At 42.2% G+C, this 13136-nt stretch overlaps 1 protein-coding gene across 1 annotated transcript in view; it reads left to right on the top strand.

Annotated features, from left to right (window-relative positions):
• LOC102172613 (ras-GEF domain-containing family member 1B) overlaps nt 1-13136 on the top strand; it is a 669201-nt gene that overhangs the window by 151390 nt on the left and 504675 nt on the right. The gene's annotated exons all lie outside the window — the stretch shown is intronic.

Raw genomic sequence — 13136 nt, 5'->3', positions numbered from 1 at the left:
ATGAGCTCAGAGTCAGAAAGAATTGGGTTCAATTCTTGAGTCTGTCATTTTACTACTCATGTGACCTTGGACATATTTGTATGAAGATGATTGTCTCGTAACATAGTATATTTTAACCATGAAATGAGATAATATATGTGAAAATACTGATAACCCAGTGCCTAGCACAAAATAGGTACACTACGATTTTTTAAATTATACAATATATCATTGATGTTTTCAATGTACAAAACAATAGAAAATTTGAAATTCCAAAATTTTAATCCTTGAATGCACACACATTGTGTTTAAATTATGCTAATTGCCAGTGACACGTAGGGCAATGATGTAAACAGGTGTATTAGGATTTGGAGAAGTTTGCGCTAAAAAAATTATTCTTCTAGTGTAGACATTTGCAGTGTTTGGATAACTTGCCAAACCTCTCAGGATAATGGATATCTTGGCACAGAGGACCTTTCTTGATGTCAGTTGTTAGAGGGAAGAAACACCTGAGAGATGTTTAAGCATATTAAAAGAGGTGACTTCTAAGAAAGCACTAAGGCCAGTGCCTGAGCAGATTGTAGCTTTATTTAGTAGAGAAACATCATGTTGGCTGGAAAGAAGATGGGCAGACCTGGGCTCTAACCCAGGTTCAACACTTTCCAGAAAGTGATCGCTGACCTCGATATGGCCAGTCCTGTGCTCCAGATAGGCGTGAGCACTTTACAAGGTCCAATTCATTTAATACGCTAGGCAGGTGTTCTTGTGTCCCTCAGGGTTGGTCAGGAGAGTAAATCACACCAATAATTTGAACAGAGAGAATTTGACGTGAACAACTGTTAATCTGTTCTAAAGTTGTCAAATAGATAATGGAAAGAATGAAAAGAGAAGTCTAAGGCAGTGATCCTTCAACCTTTTTGACACCAGGGACTGGTTTCATGGAAGACAGTTTTTCTGTGGGTTGAGGCGAGGGGGATGGTTTCGGGATAATTCAAGGGCATTACATTCATTGTGTATGTTATGTACATATTCTTATTACATTGTGACATATAAGGAAATAATTGTACAGCTCGCCATAATGCACAATCAGCGGGAGCCCTGAGCTTGTTTCCCTGTGACTCGATGCTCCCATCTGGGGGTGATGGGAGACAGTGACACGCGAGGTGCCCAGATCCTTTGCATGCGCAGTTCCCAGCAGGGCTCACGCTCCAGTCAGAATCTCGTGCCGTCCCTGCTCAGGTGGTAATGTGAGTGATGGAGAGCAGGTGTAAATAAATACACATGAGCCTCACTGACTTGCCCGCTGCTCGCCTGCTGCTCTGCAGCCCGGCTCCTAGCAGACCGCAGAGCAGTACCAGTCCCTGGTCTAGGACTTGGGGACCCCTGCTCTAAGGTATAGGAAGCGGTGCCAGCCCCAGGGCTGAGGGGACAAAGGAGAGAGTGAGGGTGACTAAGACTTCTCACGCACTTAAAGGAAGGTCCACACACAGCTGAAATGCAGGCCTCTGAGGAGAGGGTGCTGGCAGCAGGCTCTGAGGCTCATTCTGCAAGAACCCTACAAATGGGTTTCAGTGGTTCCACAGTCAGGAGGAAAAGGCGAGTTCCTTCTTGCTCCTCCATCTCTGTAGCCTTCGCTAGCGCCCCCTACCGATGGAGCTAAAAAAAACCCAGCTGACTGAGCAGGGATGTGGTCTGCAGAGTCCCAGCTTAACATCATAAACTGGTCACAGAAAGATGCATTTGGCCGTGAGAGACTGGCACACTTACTAGCTCCGTTTTGTAGATGAGGAAACTGAGACACAAGTGCGTTACGCTGTGTTTCCCCAGTGCTATAGTCTGAATGTCTGCATCCCCCCTCCAAATTGAAATCCTAGCCTCCAAAAGGGGTGTTATTAGGAGGTGGGGCGTTTGGGAGGTGCTCAAGTCCCTGAGGGCGGAGCTCTTATGAGTGGAATTAATACTTTTTTAAAAGAGACCCTTCTACCATGTAAAGACACAGTGGGAAGTCTGCAACCCTCACCTGAGCACACTGGTTCCCTGATCTCGGGCTTCCAGCCTCCACAACAGTGAGAGAAAAAAAAATGCTGCTGGCTAGAAGCCACCCAGTCTGTGGCATTTTGTTATAGCAGCTTGGATGGACTAAGACACCCATCTAGGAATTTAAACCTAGACAGCCTGGCTCCAAAGTGCATGCTTTTCAACCTCTTGAATAAGTGAGTCAACACTTATTCTAAACATGGGTCAAAACACTTCTCTAAAGCTTACTTTTAAAGTCTGTAAAGTGAGGATGACAGTTTCTAACAAGTAAAGTTAAATAAACTTCAAAAATGATGTGCCTGTCCTGTTTCCTGGCACATGGTCGATACCTAACAATACTAGCTCTTACTATGTGTAGCATTTTTCTTGCTTCGAGTCTAAAGGACTATTCATTTGACCTCAATGAATTTGTATGTAGTTTTGAAAGTATTGCCTTTGCCTTGGTTGATCCCATCTCAAATGGGTTGTTTATCTCTCTGGCTTAGCATAGTTGGGTGTTTACATTGGAAAGTGAGCACCAGAGAGAATTTAGTGCTGGAGCTTGACCAGTGGAGGCTTTATTGATGATGTCCTTAAAATCAGAGTTTATCAGGGGCAGCATCAGAGCGCTGAGTTGGTCTTTCACTTTGAATTTTAAGTAATGGGGGAAATCACTGAATACCTTCATTCATTCTTTAAAGGAACAATTATTTATTGGGTGCTTACTTGCAGCAGATGCTGTGCCAGGCATGAGGGTGTTAGAAACAGATGGATGGACCCTGATCTGAAGATTGTTTCTTCCAGTGCAGTGGGGGTTGTGGTGTAAAACTCAACAGCTCATTTTCCCTCGCTTCTCCAGGTGTGCATGTATTTATATATGTTTTTTTTTTTAAACATAGATTTAAAGCCATTGGGCTTCCCTGGGGGCCCAGATGGTAAAGAATCTGCCTGCAATGTGGGAGACCCAGGTTCAATCCCTGGGTTGGAAAGATCCCCTGGAGAAGGGAATGTCTACCCACTCCAGTATTCTTGCCTGGAGAATCCCATGGACAGAGGAGCCTGGCAGGCTTCAGTCCATAGGGTAGAAAAGAGTCAGACACGACTGAGTGACTAAGTACTTAATGCCGTCATGTGGGGAAAATCTCTATTGGACCTACTATGGAGTTAACCAGTATCTAAGGGAGATTGTATGGGGGTAGATGTGTGAGGGGAAAGCCTGTCCTGAAGGATGGGGTCACTCATTAACCAGGGAAGAGGCAAGTCTCAGACTAGACTCAGCGATTGAGTGGGCAGGGCTGGGAGGCAGCAGCCCTGGGGAGCTCTGAATTCCTGGTGGTGGATCACAAGATGTTATGTGCAGGGGTATGAGAGTTTATAGCTCCGACGTGCATACCGCGATACTCTAAGGGCCTCTAGAGTGGAAAAGAGAGTCTGGGACCGGCAGGGCCTTGTTGTGTTGCTATTTAGCCACTCAGTCTTGTCTGACTCTTTGAGACCCCATAGACTATAGCACACGAGTCTCCTCTCTCTTTCACCAACTCCCGGGGCTTGCTCAAACTCATGTCCATTGAGTCAGTGATGCTATCCAACCATCTCATCCTCTGTCTTCTCTTTCTCCTCCTACCTTCAATCTTGGCCCAGCATCAGGGTTTTTTTTTTTTTTTTTTTTTTTTTGCAATGAATCAGCTCTTCGAGTTAGGTGGCCAAAGTATTGGAGCTTCAGCTGCAACATCAGTCCTTCCAGTGAATATTTAGGGTTGATTTCCTTTAGGATTGACTGGTTTGATCTGGCAACCCACTGCAGTATTCTTGCCTGGAGAACCCCATGGACAGTGTGAGAAGGCAGGGCTTTAGAGCCCTGGAAGTAGCTCACTGGAGGATCCTCTGCTGTACAAATCAGGCTGTTTTTATTCTTTATTTCCCCTCTATGTTTTATTTTCTTTTTGCTTCAAAGTGCCAAATATCTTGGTATCCCTAAGAGAACTAAGGGCAGAGCTTTATCTGTGTTCTTTGACCAGAACTTGAAGGGAAAGCTGGCCTTGGAGACTAGCATGGTAGCTGTGTCATTCAGGATGCTCACGAGAGGACCCCAAGGTTGAAGCCTTGTATTTAAGGTCGTACTATGTCTTGTTGCTCTTTCTAGAAATTCTGGTGAGAACTAAGGTTAGTTTATATTGAGATATATTTTGTAGGACATGGGAATATCCAAACCTCTTGTTGACCCCCCTCAGCTCAAGGGAATTTATTTTAGATGAAAATAAATAGAGGGAATAGACAGGGAGATGAATATTCTGTCACCCCAATGCAGAACCTCAGTGAGCTATGCTGGGATAAATAAATTCTGTCTCCTTCCCACAAGACTTTCTGCTCCCCCAGTATATTTTCAAGATTATTAACAATGTTAATGGTAAAAATAAGATGTAATCAGTGTTCTGGTTGCTTTGCAAACATTCAGTGGTAGCACTGTTTTCCTTCGATTTTAATCAAAAAGAAAATTGAATTGCCAGAGCCTGTTAACAGTGTGGTTTAAATATTCTCAGTCTCCGGCCTGAACATTTCTATGACATTTAGTGATCTCGAGTTTACTATATCCTTGCTTTTATCAAAGCCATCTCTTCAGATCTTAAAAATAAATTCACAGTAAGTTACATTTGAATTATTTGGCTTAAAGTGTAATCTCTCCTAAGTGTATTTGCATTTTAATAGATGACAGAGCTAATGAAATCGAGTCGAAGGGGTGGAATTTCTGGCATTAGCAAACAGAGAACAATTTTTAGTTGGTAGAAAGATCTTATCCTTGTTCCTAGAATTATATCATTTACATATAAGATTTATTCAGAAGGAAACATTAACTGGCTAGATGACCTAGGTCACAGATGTTTATAGTTGGTAGGGAGTTAGTATTCCAGTTGGGAGCATGGAGGCCGGGTGGGGCTTGTCTGTTTAGCCCATGATTATCTCTTCCTTCCACACCATCCCCTACCAATCCCCTTCTTTTTAAAATTAATTAATTAGTTAGTTTGGCTGTACCAGGTCTTAGTTGCAGCACTGGGAATCTTTGATCTTTAGTTCTGGCATGTGGAATCTAGTTCCCTGACCAGGGATTGAACCCAGGCACCCTGCATTGGGAGCACAGACCATTAGGAGCACTTAGCCACTGGACCACCCAGGGAAGTCCTCAGCTTCCTTCTTAATGAGTGTAATTTCCCTCTTTTCCATAGAACCATAAGCTTTCCTCCAAGCGCAAACAGATTGTCTTAATATTTGTGCCTTTTTTCTCTATCCTCCTCTCTTTGGCACCAAGTATCTGAGAGCTTCCTAAATGTTGATATGCATGTTGAAAAACACCTCAGGCCCCATTTATACCTGAGCAATCCATGGGGGCTTCCTTAATGATTCAGATGGTAGAGAATCTGCCTGCAGTGCAGGAGACCTGGGTTTGATCCCTGGGTTGGGAAGATCTCCTGGAGATGGGAATGGCTACCCTCTCCAGTATTCTTGTCTGGAGAATTCCACGGACAGAGGAGCCTGGCGGGCTACAGTTCATGGGGTTGCAGAGTCGGACACGACTGAGCAACTTTCATATACATACATTGTGGATGTTCCTTCTCTGGGTTTGGACAAATAACTGACATGCATGCACCATTGCAGTTTCACTTAGAATAGTTTCACGGCCCCCAGGGCCCTCTCTGCTTTACCTATTCGTGTCTCCACCCCCAGCCTCTGGCAGCCACTGATCTTTTTCGTCTCCATTGTTTTACCTTTTCCAGAATAAAATAAAGTTGGAATAATAGAACCTTTCCACATTGGCTTCTTTCACTTAGTGTTTTAACGTTCTTCTGTCTTTTCATGGTGTGATAGCTCATTTCCTTTTAGCACTGAACAATATTTCATTGTCTTGATGAACCACAGTTTGTTTATCCATTCACCTGCTGAATGGATAAAACTTGATTGCTTCCAAGTTTTGGCAATTGTGAATAAAGCTGCTATAAGCATCTATGTGCACATTTCTGGGTGGACAGAAGTTTTCATCTCCTTTGGGAAAATACCAAGGAGTACAATTGCCACGTCAATTTTTCTTTATAATTTTCTTCTCACAAATGACTGTGAGCCTTTGCTCGATTGTCCTCCAGTGTCTGCTCCAGCTTGTGTATTTTCCCAGGCATGTTTCCTCTTCTTGGCTGGGTCTTTCCTGTACTGAGGCTCTGCCATCCCCAGGAATGATCTGTGCCCCGCTTGGAGGAATGTAAGGAAAGAGAGAAACCTTATCCAGCAATAGTACAGGGAAGTTTTTAGTTGTAGCAGCTAGATTTGGGCAAGTTAGGAAGAAGAGGCCATGAGCTAAGTTTATAGCACCCAAGAGTTAAATTCTGGCTGCCCATGCAATCCTTCCTGGCGTCGGAAAGAGTCATTTAGGCCTTTTACATCGCTGTGAGCATCTGAACGCTGAATCTAGCTTAAGGGAAATTAAAAGTCACTGCTTTCTGCTAGTGACAATTCCCCCTGAAGGTTCTGACAGGAGATGGAAGGGAAATCAGGCTCCCTGAAGTGGAGTCCATATCATCCTTCATCCATGTTAAGCTTCTGTGGTCGTGCGAGATGCCCGGTGGCTTTCTGAAAGACGCAGCCAGAATAGAAAATGACAAGACCAGCAAGATGAATTTAAAAGAGATGGAGGCCATCCCCACAGACTCACAACAATAGAGGTTTTAGGTGAGCCCACTATTTTTTTCCCTCAGAAAAACAAACCACACCTAATTAGCATTTTTATATTTCAGTTGTTTTAAAAATACTATTTTATTTTTCTGGAAAGAGGGAAATTTTTGAGACAAATATTGTTCAAAGGACCAAAGGCTATGTATCAGATGCACTGACACTAAGTTTTACAGTCATCTCGTTTCTGAATTTTAGTCATAAAAGACACAAAAGGACGCACTGGGCATTTCAGCAATGTAGGTCAAAGTCTGTTGCCTTGCGCTCCAGGGGACTGGCTGTCCAGTGCCTTTTCTCCTCTTGGACTTGTATTATATTGAATAGTATTTGGCAAATATGAGCTTTGGGCTGAGGCTTTGGGAGAATATCATGGATTTTTAATGTGACGGTATTTGTGAAGGGGGTACTGGAGTCATTTCACTTTCCACTTAATCCTTTTCTTTCCCCTCCCCGTGGTGATCAGTAGCCTGTCTTATCCAACCTGTGGTCCTCCGTGTCTCATGCCCCTACCGCCCAGGTCAAGGGTCCCCTTCAGTCTTATCTTCTTTCCTCTAACTCCAGTATCCTGAGACATTCCCGAGATAGAATGAATGCTCAGACCTGCTTTGGTTACAGCCTAGCATCTCAAACTCAAAAGAGTCAGCTCCAAGGAGGGTGTAGGCCAGTGGTTTTAAGAATCCCTTTCATCAAAGAGCAAATGTATTCTTACAAATCCTGTGGGAGGTGAGGCCTGAGCAGGATTGCTCAAAGCCCATCAGCTGTGTATTTCTGGAGCAAAGGAAAAATAATAATGCCTCCAAGCATAGCTGTCCTTGTTAAATATTACATATGGTCACGGCCCAACTGCCCCGTGTTTCTTTGAGTTCTGGTATGTCTCTTCAAGCTGGTCCTCTAATGGGCTTTTCTGGCCTGTGAGATACACCCAGTGTTTTGGAATGGCAGTCATTCTACAAGGGGAACCAATGAACTTAAATCTAATAAGAGATAGAGTTCCATGTGTTATACAGTAGGTCTTTGTTGGTTATCCATTTTAAATGTAGCAGTGTGTATATGAACTTCCCAAAGAGCTAACTATCTCTTCCCCCTGGCAACCATGAGTTCCTTTTTTAAGTCTATGAGTCTCTTTCTGTTTTGTAAATAAGTTCATTTGTATCATTTCTTTTTAGATTCCATTTGTGCCAGCCTAGATGGGAAGGAGGTTTTGGGGGAGAATGGATACATGTATCTGTATGACTGAGTCCCTTCACTGTTCACCTGAAACTGTTACAACATTGTTAATTGGCTATACCCCAATATACAATGTTTGTGGTATTACAAAAAAAAATTAAATAAATTTAAAAAAGAGATAGAGACTAGGGGAGGTTTTTCTGGAACAGGACGTGAAGGATCACTAAAGCAATCAGAATGCAATGCAGCTGCTTCTTTTCACGGAAGGAAGTGTTAGCTCTGAAAAATTCGTTGACACTTCAACTCAGAAAAGTTGGTTAAATACCCTTGTGTCAGGTTGTTCTGAAGTCAAAACTTTGATTTCTACCGCCTTCCTCTCTGAGTGGCCTTTTCATTTAGCCTCACTGAAACAAAGAAGGTGTTTTAATTTGCATAAAATAAAATCTTCCATGATTCAGAAAAGCTCTAGAAAGGATTTCAGAAGGAAAGAATGAAAATGTATCTCTTTTCTCCCTTTTCTTTTTTTAAAAAAAGTGGAATATGGTTGATTGACAATGTTGTATTAGTTTCGGGTGTACAGCAACGTGAATCAATTATATGTATTCATGTGTATCCACTTTTTTAGAGTCTTTTCCCATGTAGGCCATTACAGAGTATTGGGTGGAGGGCCCTGTGCTGTATAGTAGGTCCTTATTAGTGTATGTGTCACTCTCAGTCTTTCAGTTTATCCCTCCCTGGTAACTAGAGTTTGTTTTCTACCTCTGTGGCTCTCCTGCTGCCTTCTAAATAAGTCATCTCCCTTTTCTCATACCCAAGATGATTCTGCAGAGATTGGGAATTCACAACGCAGTCATGTTTTGTTTTGCCCATTTGAGTGATTTTTATCAAATACTGTGCCAGTATTATAAAATGTGAGTATTTTCATATCAATATCTGGATTTGTGCTTGTCCTGAAAAGTTGAAATATCTAGCACCTTAATGTTGATAGCCAAATGACAATGATCTACCATAGCTAAGGGACTGCTGCCCGCTTTGAACAAGACAAGGCATCTTCAGTTCAGCATTTGCCTCACCCCACCCTATCTGCATCTTCCTAACACCCTCCAACGGATGCCTTTCACAGCTTTCCTGGCCTCGAGAGGCATTTGAGGTTTTGACCTCTAGATATTATGCTACTTCTTTCTTGAGGAGTTCTCAATCGTTCTATAGATATTTTAGCTGAGATCAATCCTGGACTGTCTTGCAAACACATTCTGTTTAGCAAATTCATTATTAGGGTTCAAGTTTTCTTAGTAACACGTTAGGCTTCAGTGAAGAGTTACTTAAAACATTCTTTGGTTTAAACTTATTTTCTTCTAACTTATTAATGATATTTAAGACTTTTTTGGTTAAAGATAATTCTGTTTCGTAACTCTTCCATTTTCTATCAGACACTTGATGTACAAAACAGCAGTTCTGCATTCTATTTAAGCTTAAAATAATTTTCCTTGAAAATGACACAAAGGACAGAATTCTAAAACATGAATATGCTAGCTTCCTATGTAATGACATTACTTCAAGTCCAGACATTATTCCAGACACAAATTTGGCAAACAGAAATATTCTTAGATATCAATAACTCGATCACAAAATAGTCAAGATAGGGATAAAACAATAAAGAGAAACAGGATGGTCCAGAAAAGGAGGGAGTAGCAAGGAAAACCTGAACATTAAAATGCAGATGATGGGATTCTGGAAGGTTGCTGCTTGAACCAGTGGATCCAGAAACACAGCATCACTGTCATGATCTGGTCCAGATCAGGAATGAAGTGAGTGAGGCACAATATTTAAGAGGGTAAGAGAGAAACTTAGTAATTATAACAAACACTAACATTTTTAAATGGTGATGCACTATTTTAGAAATCAAAATGAGTGCACAGAAAGCCATGGTGGATAAAATGGTCTTGTTGGCCAATAGGCTGACATTTGGCCGGCATGTGGGGGTTACTTACCCAATGCCAGGTATGGTACTAAGTACTCTTCATACTTAAAAAATAATTAATATAACATATTAATTATGTTACTTACCCAATGCCAGGTATGGTGCTCATCACTTTCATGCTTAAAAAAATTTAATATACAGAACAGCTTCATGAGATAAATTCTCTTATTTCCTATCTTTCTCCACATTTTATAGCGAAGAAAACTGAGGCTTAAAGATACTGAATAACTTGCTAGGTTAGAGCTACTAACTGAGAGGGCTGGGATCCAGGCCACATGAGTGTCACAAGTGCCCGTGTTCATGGTACTGTCCACTTCTGCGGAGATGGCTCAGCCCCTGGGTCATCACGTTCTGCGATGCTAATATGCTTCCACTATCCTGGCATTCCTCCTGGGTCAAGGATAGGTTCATGACCTCAGAGCAGTCATGTGTATATATAGAGGGAGAATCTGGAAACACACACACACAGAATCCTAAGGATCATGAGGACAAGACAGTGAATAGATACCTGCTATTGGTAGAGGCAAGGACACAGAGGAGGAGGCAGCTTCTCCATATGGTTCAAGCCCTGAATGGAGAGCAAGGGAACCCTGCAGCCAAAGGGAACCCACATAACTCACCCTAGCGCCATAGTGGAATGGTGCTCTAATCTCTGGGTTTTCTGGCTTCTTTATTGTGTGTTCCTCCCCATCCTTCTCTACACATCCTCACCGTAATAGCTTGAAGAAGTCACTACAACCCGAAACAGCCCAATGGGCCCTCATTCCCAGTTTCACACTCTCCACCTCCAGTCCAAATTGTCTGGTCTTCCTATCCTTCCACATCAAAAAGGATGGAATGTTAACAACCTTTTACTCATTAGTAATTACTTATTGGGCTTCCCTGGTGGCTCAGCAGTAAAGAATCTGCCTGCCAAGCCGGAGACACGGGTTTGATCCCTGGGTCAGGAAGATTCCCTGAAGAAGAAAATGGCAACCTACTCCAGTATTCTTGCCTGGGAAGTCCCATGGACAGAGGAGCCTGGTGGTCTCCAGTCCACAGGGTCACAAAGAGTTGGACATGACTTAGTAACTAACCATCACCACCACCACCACCACCAACAACAATCATTTATTATGCTTTATGTACATGGAGAAAATTTGCAACTATGCCTCAGATGCTTTAGAATGTCTGTTTTTAGAGTAGGTGAGTGGTTTATTTTATACATTTGCATCATTTGAACTTGTTGCAGTGGTCAATCAGTGAAGTCAAATTTATTTGGCTTTCATGTATAAATTCTAAATAAAAAATCTTTAAAAAGGTTTCCTTTATGGTAGTTTAAACCTTCTCTAGGCCAGCTACTTATTTTTCTATATAATTTTTCATGTGTTTTCATGTATTCATGAATTTTTAATTCATTCACATACTGATTTATTCCATACTTGCTTATTGAGTCTCACTCTCAACAGGTCTTTTCTAGGCACTGAAATAAGGCAGTGAACAAGAAAGACCATGGAGCTCACATTCTAGTGGGGAATATCGTCAGTAATACATCAAATTCAGTTCAATTCAGTTCAGTTCAGTTGCTCAGTCATGTCCGACTCTTTGCGACCCCATGAATCGCAGCACGCCAGGCCTCCCTGTCCATCACCAACTCCTGGAGTTCACTCAAACTCATGTCCATCTTTTCAGTGATGCCATCCAGCCATCTCATCCTCTGTCGTCCCCTTTTCCTCCTGCCCCCAATCCCTCCCAGCATCAGAGACTTTTCCAATGAGTCAACTCTTCACATGAGGTGGCCAGAGCACTGGAGTTTCAGCTTTAGCATCATTCCTTCCAAAGAACACCCAGGCCTGATCTCCTTTAGAATGGACTGGTTGGATCTCCTTAGAGTCTAAGGGCCCTCAAGAGTCTTCTCCAACACCACAGTTCAAAAGCGTCAATTCTTCGGCACTCAGCTTTCTTCACAGTCCAACTCTCACATCCATACATGACCACTGGAAAAACCATAGCCTTGACTAGATGGACCTTTGTTGGCAAAATAATGTCTCTGCTTTTCAATCTAGGTTGGTCATAACTTTCCTTCCAAGGAGTAAGCGTCTTTTAATTTCATGGCTGCAGTCACCATCTGCAGTGATTTTGGAGCCCCAAAATATAAAGTCTGACACTGTTTCTACTTTTTCCCCATCTATTTCCCATGAAGTAATGGGACCAGATGCCATGACCTTCATTTTCTGAATGTTGAGCTTTAAGCCAACCTTTTTACTCTCCTCTTTCATTTTCATCAAGAGGTTTTTTAGTTCCTCTTTACTTTCTGCCATAAGGGTGGTATCATCTGCATATCTGAGGTTATTGATATTTCTCCTGGCAGTCTTAATTCCAGCTTGTGCTTCTTCCAGCCCAGCGTTTCTCATAATGTACTCTGCAAAGAAGTTAAATAAGCAGGGTGACAATATACAGCCTTGACGTACTCCTTTTCCTATTTGGAACCAGTCTGTTGTTCCATGCCCAGTTCTAACTCTTGCTTCCTGACCTGCGTATAGGTTTCTCAAGAGGCAGGTTAGGTGGTCTAGTATTCCTATCTCTTTCAGAATTTTCCAGTTTATTGTGATCCACACAGTCAAAGGCTTTAGGATAGTCAATAAAGCAGAAATAGATGTTTTTCTGGAACTCTCTTGCTTTTTCACTATATACTAAGAAGAGAAAGAGAGCAGGATACAGAGATGGAAAGTGTTAGGAAGTTCTGATTTTATAGTCAAAGAGGGCCTCTTTGAAGGGCCGTTGTGTGAGCATCTGCCTGAACGAAATAAGGGAGAGAACCTTGTAAATATCTGGTGAGATGCATTTCAGAATGTAATTCATGTTTATGCAGTAGTTTGGGTTTTAGTTTAAAATCAGAGTCAATCATATCAGCAGTACTTATTGAGCATGTACTAGCTGCTTGGTGAGTGAGGTGGGCTACTGGATAACAGGGAAATACGAGACCTGACCTTGGTCACATTGTTTACATGGGAGTTGAGCACAGCACACATAAAAATATCACGTGGTAAAACAGTACAGAGTTATTTGGTGCTAAATTGTGTGGTGACACAGAATCTCAGTTTTGGGAGTCTCTTTTGGGTCTTACATATTCTGAAATGAAAGTCTAATTCTGCTGGATTCAAACATTTTTGAGGACAAGGAAGACTGCAACCAGAGGGAGGAAAAAGTTCTCTGTGGGACTTTAGTTCTCACTCCTGTGGGGATTTCCTTCTCTTGGAGGTTATTTATATGTTTAGACAAGTGAAAAGTGTTAGTCGCT

This window comes from Capra hircus, chromosome 6 (assembly GCF_001704415.2).
Source record: "Capra hircus breed San Clemente chromosome 6, ASM170441v1, whole genome shotgun sequence".
Lineage (NCBI taxonomy): Eukaryota > Metazoa > Chordata > Mammalia > Artiodactyla > Bovidae > Capra > Capra hircus.
This window is presented reverse-complemented; position numbering and strand designations above follow the sequence as displayed.